Source organism: Lissotriton helveticus, chromosome 6 (assembly GCF_964261635.1).
Source record: "Lissotriton helveticus chromosome 6, aLisHel1.1, whole genome shotgun sequence".
Taxonomy (NCBI): domain Eukaryota; kingdom Metazoa; phylum Chordata; class Amphibia; order Caudata; family Salamandridae; genus Lissotriton; species Lissotriton helveticus.
Genome location: NC_136067.1, coordinates 136,410,717 through 136,425,504, shown reverse-complemented (window position 1 = coordinate 136,425,504; position 14,788 = coordinate 136,410,717). Strand labels below are relative to the sequence as shown.

General features: G+C 46.1%; 1 long non-coding RNA gene across 1 annotated transcript in view; it reads right to left on the bottom strand.

Moving 5' to 3' along the window:
- Nucleotides 1-13,189: 13,189 nt before the first annotated feature.
- Nucleotides 13,190-14,788, bottom strand: part of LOC144761247 (uncharacterized) — a 246,278-nt gene continuing 244,679 nt past the window's right edge. The window contains exon 3 of the long non-coding RNA XR_013595644.1: nucleotides 13,190-13,255. This is a non-coding gene — a long non-coding RNA (uncharacterized LOC144761247). The remainder of the gene's footprint in view (nucleotides 13,256-14,788) is intronic.

Genomic DNA, 14,788 nt, shown 5'->3' with positions numbered 1-14,788 from the left:
CGCTGAAACTTTTCAGAAACTCACCCCCAGTCGCAGATCCGGGTTGAATCCATCATCGTTCTTCACCTCACCTCGCCACCTCAGTTCAGACCCAGCTATATGCAAATCAGTCTTGACCCCGTGCCTCACGGGAACAGTCCAGCCTGAAGTGCCAAGCCAGGTCTTCCTTGAACCGGAAACGAGCATCCTGTGACCGGTTTTGGCGTAACACCCCTCATCAACCAGGCTAGCTTAAATCCAGTGGAAAAGTGAGCAAGGGACCCACATCTGGGCATACCTTGCCAAGTTAGGGTGAACAAAGCAAACACAAGAAGATGATGAACGGAGCGCTGAAACTTTTCAGACACTCACCTAAGGGTGTACGTCAAATTCTTTTCCGCTTGCGGAGTTTGCGATATTTTGACATTTTCGCGCTCCGTGGAGAATGCAGAAATGTTGAAATTCCCGCGATCCGTAGCCATGTGGAGATTTTTTTCATGTTTGTGCTTTGAAAATGGGTTCTCGTGCGGGCGCGCGCCCTACCGGGATCCCCGAGTTTGGCAACGAGTTTTTCGATCCGTTCGCGTGCTCCACGAGATGTTGGTAGCCGTTCGCGCTATCCCGCGAGAGTTCGCGATCGCGATCACGTCATTCGCCTCGCCATCAGACACCGCGAGAGTCTGATATTGCGAACACTTCATTCTCCACCGCAAGAGAGAGCATGAGGTTGTGAACACGTCACTCTCCACAGCGAGAGAGAGCGTGAGATCGCAAACACGTCATTTTGGATGCGCCATCGACATCCGGCGGAAGTGTGGTGAAGCTCGCGATCCCGAACACGTAATATTTTCAATCTGAAGAAGAAGAATATCTCTAGAAGCATAAAACCTTCTGTAAATGAAGATTTGGACGAAAAAAACTCCTTAGATTGACATTTGGCTGTCCTTTTTTGTGCAAGGAGTCTTTTTTTGGGGGTAGCGGGAGGAAGTGCCACAGAGTCTCCAACTTCCTGTTCCTGTCCAGCAGGCTCCTAACAGTGCTTTGTCCATCTCCTGTTCATTCTGCCTTTTGATTTTGAGCTGGAAGGATCACTCTTTGTGTCTGCTGCATCATTATCATTGGATTTGAGGACTTTTGAATTTGATATTTTACAAGTAAGTTGGTGTTGTGTGTTTGATTGGGGCATGGTAGTTGCTGCAACTACAATTTTGGTACTTATCATTCTTTAAATTGTTGGGGGTAGCCAGTAGGACCAGAGCTAGTCATGGGTGGGTGCATGATGAAGCAACTGTTCCTTTGTTGTATGTTGAATGTATTTCAAACATCATTTAAGGCATCAATGTCATTGGATTGAGTTGCAAAATTTGTAAAAATTTGCAACATTTGTTTTTTGGAGGATATTTCTGATTTTGGGTACGTGTTGAATAAATGCCTTTGTCATGTGTTTGGTGTGTTGGTGTGTACCTTGCAGACCTTGTTTAGCCCTGTGGATTTTCGTTTTTGCATTTTTTACATTAAAAAAGGCAACACAGTGTGGTTTAGCATGCATCCTTTGCCGGGCTATTATAGGCCTTTTGTCAGTACATTGTTTGCCAGGCCTCCAGCTTGTTGCTTGTGATTTGTGAGTGTCCATGTGGCTTGTGGCCATTTCTGGTGGGAGTTATTAGTGTGCTGCTTTTGCCATATAGGCCTGCATGTTTTTCCTCTTGGCTTACTGCTTCCATCCATCCATTCTTTTTGCTAGCAGCATATCCCTGAATGAGGTGATGATCAAATAACTTAATGCCAAACAGGGTCCACTTCCATTATATTTGTATTTTGGTTGTTGTTCTTATTCTTTCCTATCCTTCCTGAGAGTGTAGTGTGTACACAGTATACCATGAAAGTCCTTGTTAAAAAAGTCTCACAAATGGCTACACTATGGGCTAGATGTAGGTAAATTAGATTTACCGATTCATAAATACCGAATTTTACCGATTCGGTATTCATGATTTGGTAAATCTAATGTAGGTAATTATTCGGTAAAAAATACCGAATCGGTAGGATTCGGTGTTTACCGATTCGGTAATTACCGAATCGGTAAAATTACCGAATTGCCAAGGGGGACACCCAGTTGCACCCCTGTTTCTGGCTTGTGTGCCATGTGGCACACATACATGCCATGGCACAGGTGTACATGCACAGATGTGCATGTATACAGGTATTCGTTATTTACCACCAAATAGTATTTGGTGGTAAATAACGATTCGGTAAGGGCCTGTGGCACTGTTTCAAGTGCCACCTACATCTGTATTTACTGATTCGGTATTTTACAGAAACTGTATATTTATATATTTACCGATTCGGTAAATATAGAGATTCTGTAAACAGAAGTCCTGCTGCGCACCACGTCACGTCCACGTGTGACCACAGACATCTCTGCAACTTGTGGACCTGCGTCCTGCTGACATCTGAAGAAGATGGGCCCAAAGAAAGGTAACAGGTCCTCCAGTACCAAGAAAGTTGTTAGTGAGAAGAAGAAGGCACATAAAAAGGAAGTGGCACTTACCACGACTGGTGTGCCACCCAATGCGTTTTTTGGGACAAAAAAATTACACCTGCGGCAGCATTGTCCGGGAACCAAGGTGGAAGCAGCACCTCCGCACCAGCGGGCCAACCTCACCAACCTAGGCCCAAGCCCATGAGTGTCGTAAAGGTAGCCAGTCTACTAACGAGCAGCGATGTTGAAATGTCATTATCGCAAAGTAGTACACAATCAACACAGGCTGAAACTCAGCAGATAAGTGTGCAGCAGCAGGTGCAGCCACAAGAACAGCGACTGTGTGACTGCGATTGTGCAGAGCACACGTGGGACCCCTGGCCCAACAGAGAACGAAGCAGATCGTTGCTTTTCGCCTACTTCGGAATGAGCGACTCTTACTCCGAGAGCGCCTCGATTGGAAACCCTCCAATTGCCCCGGATCCGCCCAATCCACCTAGAAGTACCGAGGCATTAACACATCCAAGACCATTCTTGGCTATACAGCAGATGCCCGGCTCCTAACAATCTCTGCCCTAGCCGGAACACAACCACCATGGGCGGTTCTAATTTTCATATGCCAGGCAAATATGTATATTGTCAGTCCTAATGATGATCCCGAATTATTAAGAGCAAGGGATCGAAACGTCCGTCGACTTCTTTTAGTGTTGTCACAACTTACCATTGTGTATAATTTCGTTGTGTTCAACACGTTGGCAATACTTCTGTTTGATACACTGATTTAAAAGTGGCCAATTTTGCTCAGTCTTTGCCTGTAACCCTTTGCGCGTTGTATATTTTTCTTTCCAAACACTCCCCTCCCAAGTACGGTACAGGACTGTGCCCTACTGTTACCCCTTTCTCCATTTTGGTGATTTACTACAAAATAAAACCCATGTCCGGCTGGACACAGGAGGAATATAGCTACCTATTATGGCCTATATGTTATTTTTTGCGTGATCTTTCAAATGCTAAGGACCTTTGTTCTCAGTAATATATAATTGATACCCAAGGTCCTAAGCAAACTGTTCGGGTTCCCTTGTTGTATTTAAAAGCCACAAGAACAGCAGCAGCTGCAAGAACAGCAGCAGCCGCAAGAACAGCAGCAGCCACAAGAACGGCAGCAGCCACAAGAACAGCCACAACAACAGCCCACAATAGTAGTTGTTCCTCCTGAAGTAGGGGCATTTCAGGAAATTGAGCTTCCTGCAGCCAAAGTGGAGCAAGCCCCTGTTTCAGAAGATCTATTGTCTTCCAGACCCCGAGCAAGGAAAAGGAGGGTAAGTCCATCATCTTCTTCTTCAAGCCCCGCTTCTGATGATCGAGATGCCATTTGGAAGCCACCAGCTCAGTCTGAGAGTGATACAGGCCACCAGACAAGGCTAGTGAAAAGAAAGGTTCCAGAAACCTTAGAGTTCTGGAGGTAGATGTACAAGAGGGGGATGATGGTGATGATGAGCCAGTCATCACGAACATCACTCCCGGCCCAAAGGAGATGGATACCAACATTATTACCCTATCCAAAATGGTTGCGAGGGATGTAGCACAGATACCACCAACACAGGTAACACCACCACGACCTCCAGCTTCCATATTTGCATTTGCAAAGGCCCGGCAGGGACCTACACCAAGCTCAACCACCACCTCAGTAGGTAGTGTTAGTGTAGCTGCACAGAGTCACATTCCAAGCCCACCCTTCAGTCCATCTGGTATTGAAAGTGGCACATCCAGCAGCGCCGGAAAGTTCTCCTCCCCAGTTTAGGACTTCTTTTTTGTTAGCAGTAAGAAGGAGAACATTGCTATATGCTCAATTTGTCGACATGCTGTGGGGTAAGCTAGGTACAAACTATGGTACCGGAAGCCAAACAAGTCATCTCAAAACACATCACAATATCGTGTGGGAGGCTCACCTACTTCGCTTAGAAAACAGTAAAACTCAACCCGTTGTTGTTGGGCATGAAGAATCAGGGGAAGATATTATTGCGGTGGAATGTTAACGAGAGGGAGACATTTCTAGCCCTGTCCCCAGCAGTGTAGTGGTACCGGCCACATCCTCAGCAACATCTCAGTGGCAGACTGAGACATCAAGGCGACCGAGTACTGCAATGAAACAAAGTGCATCGTTGAGCCTAAATGGGTTCAAGAAAACAACTGCACCACAAAAGAAAATAATCCAGCCTACCATTGAGAGCATGCTTAGGTTAGAGGGCAGTACCGACTCCACCACCCAACGGCACGGCTGTACAATGCGAAGCTGGCTAAAATGTTAGCGCTGGACCCTCTCCCTTTTTCACTTGTGGAAGCGGTGGGTTTCCTTGAATTTGTGTCAGCCATCCGCCCTAAATGGAAGGTCCCGAGCCGGTCCTATTTCGCCAGAGTTGCTGTTCCAGCATTACATCATGATGTGCTGGAATTGGTTGGACAAGCTTTGCAGCAGAGTGCTGTTCACAATATCCACCTGACAACAGACATGTCGACCAGTTGCCATTGATTACATGTGCATCACTGCACACTGGGTCTCTTTTGTGGGGGTTTAGAGATAAGCTATCTGAAATAGGTGCTGTTGACACATCTGAGATTTTTAATGCTACTCAGAAACATGCAACTGTAGCCATGTTCACCATGGAGAAATCTCATACTGCTGTAAACATTTTGGAAGAGTTTCACAGCAAGGTTTTTGAATGGCTGCACCCAAGAGGGCTTAAGATTGGGGTTTTTTCCTCAGATAATGGCAGTAATCTTCTTAAGGCCATGGCGCTTGGTTCCTATTTCAGGTACCTGTGTTTGGTGCACTGCATTAACATTATAGTTCAGGACTTTCTGAAAATAGAAGCCATAGTCAGCAACTTACTGACCACCTGCCGAAGAATATGCACTCATCTTAGCCATTCTTTTAAAGCTCAGAAGCAGCTTAGGATCATTCAAGGTGACTATAGAATGCCAGTCAAAGCACTCATCCAAGAGGTGGCAACACGTTGGAACTCAACTTAATACATGCTTGACCGTCTGTTTGAGCAGTACAGGCCAATCAATTAGTATGTCATGCAAAGAGGGGATGCTACTGTGAAAGGCATGATCCTTCAGATGGACCAATGGTGCCTAGTCAAATGCCTGACTGAGATGCTTCTTCCTTTCGAGGTCTTCACACGTGAAGTCAGCAAGGAGGACTATACCATGGGCCAAGCTACCGCATTGTTGTAAATGTTAGAACAACAGCTGAAGGAGGTTTCTGAAGCGTACAAAGGTGTAGAGGAAAAAAGAAGAATATGAGTTGTTGGAGAGCTTAGCCCGTCACTTAGCTGACAATACAAGGGTGCAAATAAGATTTTGTCACAAGAACATTACATTTGTGCCACAATTCTGGATCCACTGTCAAAATCGGCACTGAAAAGTAAGACATGAATTCCTTTTTCAGAAATGGATGTTGCCCGGTACAAAACTTGGATAGATGAGGCAGCCAGTAAGTTGGAAAATGAACAGCCCGCTAGATAAATCCACTACAAGTACTGCAACAGGGCATCTGGCATCAAGTTCACCTTCGGAGCCTGAGGGCAGATCGTTTGGCTCAGAACACTCACCAACACTATCGATAACAGCAATAACCAGATCATTAACCCTAGTAAAATCGTTAAAGGATTGGTATTAACAGCAAGGACTTGAAAGGTCCAGTGCTGATGTAAAGACAAAAGAGCCCGAACAATGTGTAGCACCCCTGAACATTGAGCGGATGGTTCAGGCCTATCTGGACGACCCAACAGAGGTGTACTTTGATCAAATCCCATACGGTATTGATATGGGAAAAGGGGCCAATGGCCACTGCACAGCAGGCTGGCGATAAACTATCTGGCTTGCCCTGTCGCAAGTGTCTCTTCTGAACGTGTTCTCAGTGCTGCTGGTTCCATTGTATCAGTGAGAAGGACCAGTCTCTTGTCCAAAAACGTGGAAAGGTTAACAATGATCAAAATTAATCAGAACTTTATACCACCAAATTACACAATACATGTATCAAGGGAAGAAGATGAGGACAGCAGCTCAGGTGACGGAAGTAGTGTGTTAGATGATGATTACCTACTTCTGGTTGAACCCCTAGAGTTTAAGGATGAGCTATGCTTCCCTGACAATTAGGTTTGCACGTCTTCCTCCCTTATTTTGTTTTATTTGTGTGTCTGTCTTTCTGGTTAGAAACTTCGAATCACAACAAATCCATCACCACCATCTCCTAGTCTGTAATGTAATGTAAATATAGCTTTATTCAATTTTCAAGTAAAATCATAAAAGCACAGCAAATACATCAAATCATAATCACAATTAATACAAGAAATGCTTACTTATGCACATTCAATTAAAAACAAGTGTGAAAGTCGACCAAAATAAAACAATTTCAGTTGTTACAATTTTAAGGTGCAATATCTGCAAACTGTAACCATGAGCGTCATGAAACCAAAAAAGGGATATTTTACCACTTGGATTTCCAATACTTTGCTATTGTTGTTCCAAACCGGGAGATATTTGGCATACAGGGATAAAAATCATGTAGGTCCCAAATCTGTATTGGGCCATCCCCTTCTCGGGCTGGACAAGATCTTAAATATGGTGCAATGTTTCGGTTCCTAAATCTGACCAATACCAAGTCCCCTGAGATGTTTTTTGGTAGAGGGCCCAACCAGCCCACCCTTCTCACACTCAGGATTCCGCCGTCTTTGTCCGGTGGTAGGGGTCTATTTCTTCCCATCCAGAATATTACTTTGTTCATTAGGTCCTGCTGTCTTTCAACTTTTCCCAGGGCAAGTGGTGGTACTCCTGAGAGGACGGACACGTATGGCGCGGCTTCTGGCGGGAGGTGTATGTATGGTAGATTGCGTCCTGTCTTGACCTCTGAGGGCCTTGATATAGTGGGTTTGAAAGGAGCTTTGGGAGTAGTTAAAAAAGGAATTGTAGGGGATTGTGGGGTGCCTTGCTTGCTTTTGAGGATGGCAGTTAGTTTAGCTGTTGGAAGAGTGGTGGTTGGCTGGGATCGGTTCGATATTACAGGATTATTGATGGGTTTCAGGATAGCCGTGATTTTGTTCTCGAGACCCAAGAGCCTTTCCCCTATAGCGTTTATTTTTTCTGTTAGTGGGGAAATGATGGTTTTAACAAGTTGTTCAATCTGAGTCAAAAGAAAGATCTGGGAATGAGATATTGATTCATCCAGTTTGACATCAGTCTCCATGGTGGTAGGGAGGTTATGAACAGGCACAGCGGGGCTTATACTTGGTTTATAAGATTTGGGTTGAGTCCTTTCGGCATTGACCTCATCGTGCTCTCTATTGGCGGGTAGCAACCATGAAAGTACAGAGGCTTGTGTGTTGACTTTATTCATAGGAAAGGGGGTTTCCTGTGTACAGCCTTTATTATTTGTAGTGCGGATGCCTTTAGCGACAGGGGGTGCGTCCACACTGACATACTTTGTTTTGCATAGGGTGTTTAGTTCATACAATGGGGACAGGTTATGCATTCTTGGGGAATTTAGTGGGGGAGATAGCGTACTAGATGGGGAGTAACAAGGACAGATTATATCTGTGACATGCACAGTAGGCCGGGAGCTTGAAGTAAGCGTTTGGTGCATTTGTACCACATGGCACCCCTGCGCAGCTGGACTTGTTCCCCCCTTAGAGGGCATGATCACCGTGGAAATAGTGATGTTGCAAACAAAGTTATATTAAAGAGTGTACACTGTACCTCTTTTGACTGAAGTTACAAGGGGAGTGGCCCGTCCCGTCCCTCGTCGTCCCTAGACGGCCACAGACGGCCCGCCCTCTGCCCGGGCTCCGCCCGGCGCCGTCCGCGCGCGTCCGCGACGCGGAGGGAGCTGTTCCCTTTTGTGCGCCTCCTGGCGCTTACGGCAGGAAGTGGAAGCGGTGTGGGTGCAGGGCAAGCTGGGAGCTGTAGTCCGATCACAGCGTCAGGAACCCAGCGGCGCTGCGAGGTTTTGCCTGTCAGGTCAGTTCAGCAAGCAGCGGAGCGCTCTGACCCCTCCTAGGGCCGGTGTGCGCTTGGCGATGTCCCCGCTCCTCAGTGGGAGCTGTTCCCTTTTGTGCGCCTCCTGGCGCTTACGGCAGGAAGAGGAAGCGGTGTGGGTGCAGGGCAAGCTGGGAGCTGTAGTCCGATCACAGCGTCAGGAACCCAGCGGCGCTGCGAGGTTTTGCCTGTCAGGTCAGTTCAGCAAGCAGCGGAGCGCTCTGACCCCTCCTAGGGCCGGTGTGCGCTTGGCGATGTCCCCGCTCCTCAGTGGGAGCTGTTCCCTTTTGTGCGCCTCCTGGCGCTTACGGCAGGAAGAGGAAGCGGTGTGGGTGCAGGGCAAGCTGGGAGCTGTAGTCCGATCACAGCGCCAGGAACCCAGCGGCGCTGCGAGGTTTTGCCTGTCAGGTCAGTTCAGCAAGCAGCGGATCGCTCTGACCCCTCCTAGGGCCGGTGTGCGCTTGGCGATGTCCCCCGCTCCTCAGTGGGAGCTGTTCCCTTTTGTGCGCCTCCTGGCGCTTACGGCAGGAAGAGGAAGCGGTGTGGGTGCAGGGCAAGCTGGGAGCTGTAGTCCGATCACAGCGTCAGGAACCCAGCGGCGCTGCGAGGTTTTGCCTGTCAGGTCAGTTCAGCAAGCAGCGGAGCGCTCTGACCCCTCCTAGGGCCGCTGTGCGCTTGGCGATGTCCCCCCAGGTGACGGAAGTAGTGTGTTAGATGATGATTACCTACTTCTGGTTGAACCCCTAGAGTTTAAGGATGAGCTATGCTTCCCTGACAATTAGGTTTGCACGTCTTCCTCCCTTATTTTGTTTTATTTGTGTGTCTGTCTTTCTGGTTAGAAACTTCGAATCACAACAAATCCATCACCACCATCTCCTAGTCTTTTTATTGCCATATACGAGTTACAGCTGTCTGCATTTCACAGTCCACTCCTCCTCCATCCTCCTGAATCTCCCTAAATCCATTGCCCTCAAGCCAGATGAATTTTGGATGATGCAAAATAGAAGAAAAAAGAAAATCTTTCCTCGTTGAGTCCCTCCAAAAGAAGTGGAACATGATGATGACTACTATAGCTATCCTCCTTTCCGAGCCGAGGGAGACTGCCCATTAACTGAAGATGAGAAGGAACAGGAAATGAATGATGCCATGCATTGGACGCTGACTGATTGATTTGTCTTGTTGTTGTTTGTTGTGCATGAAGGGAAGTCAAAGTGTACTAGTATTTAATCTACATACTAACAGTGACTCAAGTCAATATTTCCACTCTTGTTGGTTTAAAACAAAATTGTACTTCTACTGCAGGCCGATCCATTGCATTTTTGAACATGGAATCTGGACTCTCTCGGTACACTGCAGACTGAGTTGAATAACACCATCATGATGACCACAGTGACATAGTATCTTCGCAGTCACTCAGTAGGATCGTGATGATTGATGGAATAAGTCAGGGCGTTTCATGAGTGGCTTAAAATGAAAAGAAGTCAACAACACCCACAGCAGACCTAAATGTCTGTGTAGTGGTGGAGTCGAGTGTAGTGTGATATGACTGCCATGCATCGATTTAGTAACTTAAATTGTAAAATGTTATGTTGCTGGATACGTGCTTTGTCCAACTCCTTCAAAAAATGTATGCTAAATGGAGGATGTGCAAAGGGTGCCATCACCGTGGGCTTGCTCTGTCCTGTTGTTGTTGTAGGTTAATGCTGGAAACAGACTAGAGTAGACATGATGCATCCATGCCACCTCTGAAAGTGTTCTTGTTGCACCTCACCATAACTTGTGCATGTTTTTCGACTTGGTTTTTTAATATCCCTTTTGTTTTTTGATCTACAATTACAGGCCGGCCCTTACCCTGTGCTATACTTGGGAAAACAATGCACACATACCTTACCAATTAATCTACATCTGCCAGGCAGGCAGTGGCGTCACCCAAGATTGATGGACGGAGCATCCATGGACGGGAGGGCCAAGAGGAATGCCAAGATGCAGCTACCCATTTTGACCAGGATAACACAGTAACAGTAACAACTTTCATCATATTTTAAATAATTTGATTTATTGTTTTGTCTTCAATCATTACTACAGTGTGTTGTTGTTATTATTAATATGTTTGCTCTCTGCTTATAATTCATCCCTACAGATAGTTTAAAATTTTCTTTGCTATCTTTAAAAGTAAGCCCGGTACAACAGAACACAAACTGTATGTAATCTGGGTCTCCTTATCATCATCATGCATGCATTTCTTTTTTCTCCCTTAACAGATTTATATGGATATGGTAGTCTACAAAGATTGTGTTTTGTTGTTTGTCCATGCGTACTGTTTTTCTTTGTCAAACCTTTCCCCAAACCCCCCTTCCCAACCATTCAACAAACCCTAACCCTCTTCCCCCGGGCTGTGTGACTTATTGAGGTGTGACTAAATTAAATTTCCACCAATAATTTATCACACTCTTGCTGGGGCGGATGTGGCAAAAGCAACAGTAATTCAATTTCAAGGCAGGGTGAGGTTCTTCTTCGGCTTGTCCACCCTTGAGCAGTATATTTGTGAGGTACATTTTTTTACCAAAGGAACCTAATACATCAACATTAATTGCTGGCATTGATGGGATTTGTTGTCATCCTCCTACACAGCACTAACGGTTATGCTTGTGTCCAGTGTACTGTAGGCCTAGTCGAGTGACTCGACACAACTAGAGTTTGTAACTCTATGTACTATGCTATCCCCACCACCATTATGTTTTGTTGTATTTTTGCATATTATTGTTTAGCAGAAAGTTCGGTACTGTACTTCATTCTACTACTCCTCCAACAGTCTCTCAAAGGCGACTGACTGTCTCATTTTCTTTTTTTGCAAATGCTACAGCCAGTGTCTACTACTACTATCACCACAACCATGGCATGTTAGGAAAGAAAACCATCATCATCATGCAGCCATCGCTGTGCCTAAGTTAAACATCAAGCAAAGGTAAGAGAAGTTTGGGGGAGGCATAATTAATAATGGACATTTTTTGATTAATTCAATTTCACACACCCCTTTGAGTCCAGTTGCAGAATGCATAGACTAGGAGGAGTGACTGACAGTACTAGTAGGACTAGTCACTCAGTGAGGGGTGCTGCATCTATCTGTTTGTGTCTTACAAAGTCAGCAAATTATTTAAATCAAACACTGGCTGTGGCCCTGCACCAGCAAGGAAACAGTGTGGCGTAAAACAGTAAACTCAACCACAAAACATTAACAACATTGTATGTAAAGTATAAATATATAATGTAATCCCCTAACAAAAATAAACGATGTAAAAAATCCAACAACAATACCTGACCCACCCCTCGCCCTAACCCTAACCAATGTCCGTAATGAAAAAGTCCAACCTATATGAATGCCCAATTGTCCAAAGAAAGTTAACCCCAAAGCCTGATTCCCACCCACCAAAAGAAGAAATACAAAAGGGGCAATTAACAGGGTCTTTTCAGCGGGCTCGCCTCTCCTAGGGGTCACAAACTTGCTCCTCTAGCCAGGCAATGTGGCGCTTCAACGCACTGCATTTGCATCCACAGGGTGGGGGGGGGGGGGGCAGCAGTGATATTAAAAGAGAGGCGGTGGTGGGCGGCTACAAAACGGTGGCGCCATCATACTGGAGGGGGTGGCTGGGGCCCAGGGCATTGGAGGAGGCTGTAGCTGCTTCCTCCTCCTCCTCTGCCAGAAACACCAGCCAACGGTAATCCCTTTGTATAGCCTCCAACTTCCGGCGCAGGTCCTGGCTGCCAACTCCTTCCTGTCTGGTTTCCCTTTGGAAGGAGTAGCTATTTAAAGAAATACTCGTAGCAAAGCAGTAAGACAAATTAATTCTACACATAGTGGCACGGTAGCACTAGCAAGCACAGTACATGACATTTGTGGTATGTATCTATCCTCCCACTTCCTTGGCCTTTAACATTTGTGGGAGTTTCAGGCATTCAACCACCCATGCATCTGATTCCTATCAGCCACCTATGCATGCATGCATCCCACATATCCTTCACTGCCAGTTATAAATATTAAATCTCGCCCATCCTTCTTCGTTCCACCCTTCATTCCTTTTTCTTTCAACCCATCCATCAAGGTCATCTGATCTGACTTTTAGTCTTCTCCATAAAACTTTCACAGCTGAGTTGAAGTCAGATAGAAGAGGCCATTGGTTACTCAACACTCCAGCCGCTAATGCTTTTACTAATGCTAAGTAAAGGGTGTCTTCAACCGTTCACAACAACTTCTTACTTCTTACAACTTCTTATTAAGTCTCAACAGTACAGTATACAGTACACCCTTGCAGTGAGTGTAATGTCAATAAGTAAGGATTAGGAATATAACAGACCACCCCCCGCCACCGCTGCTGGCTCACCCCCTGCAGCTCCTCCTACAACTGCTGCTTCTTCTCCCTCGCGATACAAAAGGGGATGATGGACGGAGCGTTTGAGCAAATCAAACACTCAACCCCAGTCAACTGATCTGGGTTTAAACCATCACCATTCTTTAGCTCACTCGGCCACCCCAGTTCAGACATGGCTATATGCAAATCAGTCTGACCCTGTGCCTCATGGGAACAGTCCAGCCCGAACTGCCAAGCCATGTCTTCCCTGGACCGGAAACAAGCATCCTGAGACCGGTTTCGGATTCATAATCCTCATCAGCCAGGCTATCTTGAATCCAGTGGCCATCTTCTCCCTCAGCAGCCGCGTCGCCTTTGCCACTGGGCCTGGCACTGGTGGTCGGTAGTACCCCTAGAAAAAACATTACACATTTTTTAGATGTCATATACACTGCCCCCTATTTTTCACTAGCAAGATTAAAAAAAGAGTTAATACATACATATACAACATACATCACTAGTACAAATCAGGTAGTAGAGTAGACACTAAGGGGCTCATTAGGATCCCAGAGTAGGAGGGAACGTCCGCATGGGCAGCGGCGTTCCCTCCCTGAAGATTAGGATGTGACCGCCAGGGTGGCGGTCACATCCTCTATCTTTAACATTGCGGCGGGTGCAGCTTCAAGCTGCACCCGCCGCAATGTTAAAAATGCATACATTGCATTTGTATGCAGAAAGCGGCAGGCACCGCGCGGTGCCTGCCGATTTCTGCATACAAATGCAGGGGGGTACCATGGGTACCCCCCATGTGCACCCCCCACTCCCCCTTCACCCAGGGGGCCCGCAACGTGCCCCCGAAGTCAAAGTCCGTATGCTTTTCCCCGGCGGAAAAGCCGCCGTGGAAAAGCATCTCTTTTACACTATCCTAATATGGCTGGCGGTGTCTGATAGACACCGCCAGCCATGTTACAGTTTTTCCGCCGCGGTTGTAAGCCAACCGCGGTGGAAAAGCGGCGGACTGAAACCAGGACCCACCAGCCATCCTAATGTGGTGATGGGTCTTTGGTGGGTCTGCAGAGGATTTTCCGCATCCTCCGGGCCTGCGGTGGCTTCCGCCGGCCCGGAGGATGCGGAAAATCCTCCATCCTAATGAGCCCCTAAGTGTGTTATTTGGTCCCTAGTGTTATTCTAGTCTTTACTTAGATAGCCCGAGCCATGCAACCATTTTACCTTTGTGTCTTTTATTTTTGAACACATTACCTCGCAGCTTGTTGTGTAGGACGCCTTTGAGCCCACATGAGCTCATACTGCTACTGTCTAAGCGCTGCTCACAAGGTCGAACAAAAGAAGCCACTTTGTTATGGAGTTCTGGTGTTACTCGATATTGCTTATCCATAAAAATGCTACACTTTTTGGCACGACTGAAAAATGCTTGCACTATACTAACGCGCACCATTTTTCTCATAACAGACGGAAGATTCCCAACTACGAACCAGAGCTTTGCAGAGCTTATGATGTTACCAGTACTACGTTCTTCTAAGGTGAGTGGTCCCCAGACTTCACTCAGAGATCTTCATTTATAATTTTATATAAACTATGGGCCTGATTCACAGAACTAACTTAAGAGAACGTCCTAAACTTACTACTTTTGGTATTCACAGAATTTAGGATTTTGCCTTAAGGCTTTCTTAAGACAAACTTAAGACAGACTTAAGATAGACTTAAGTTAGGATTTTGTCTTAAGTCTGTCTTAAGACAAACTTAAGACAAAATCCTAACTTCTGTGAATACCAAAAGTAGTAAGTTTAGGATTTTGTCTTAAGTTAGTTCTGTGAATCGGGCCCTACATTCCTACCAAGGGAGGGTGGTGCTTTCACAACTGTTCAGTTATCATGATTTCGCATTTTGTCTTCGTTCTATGGACTTGTAGGTGTTGTGTAAACGT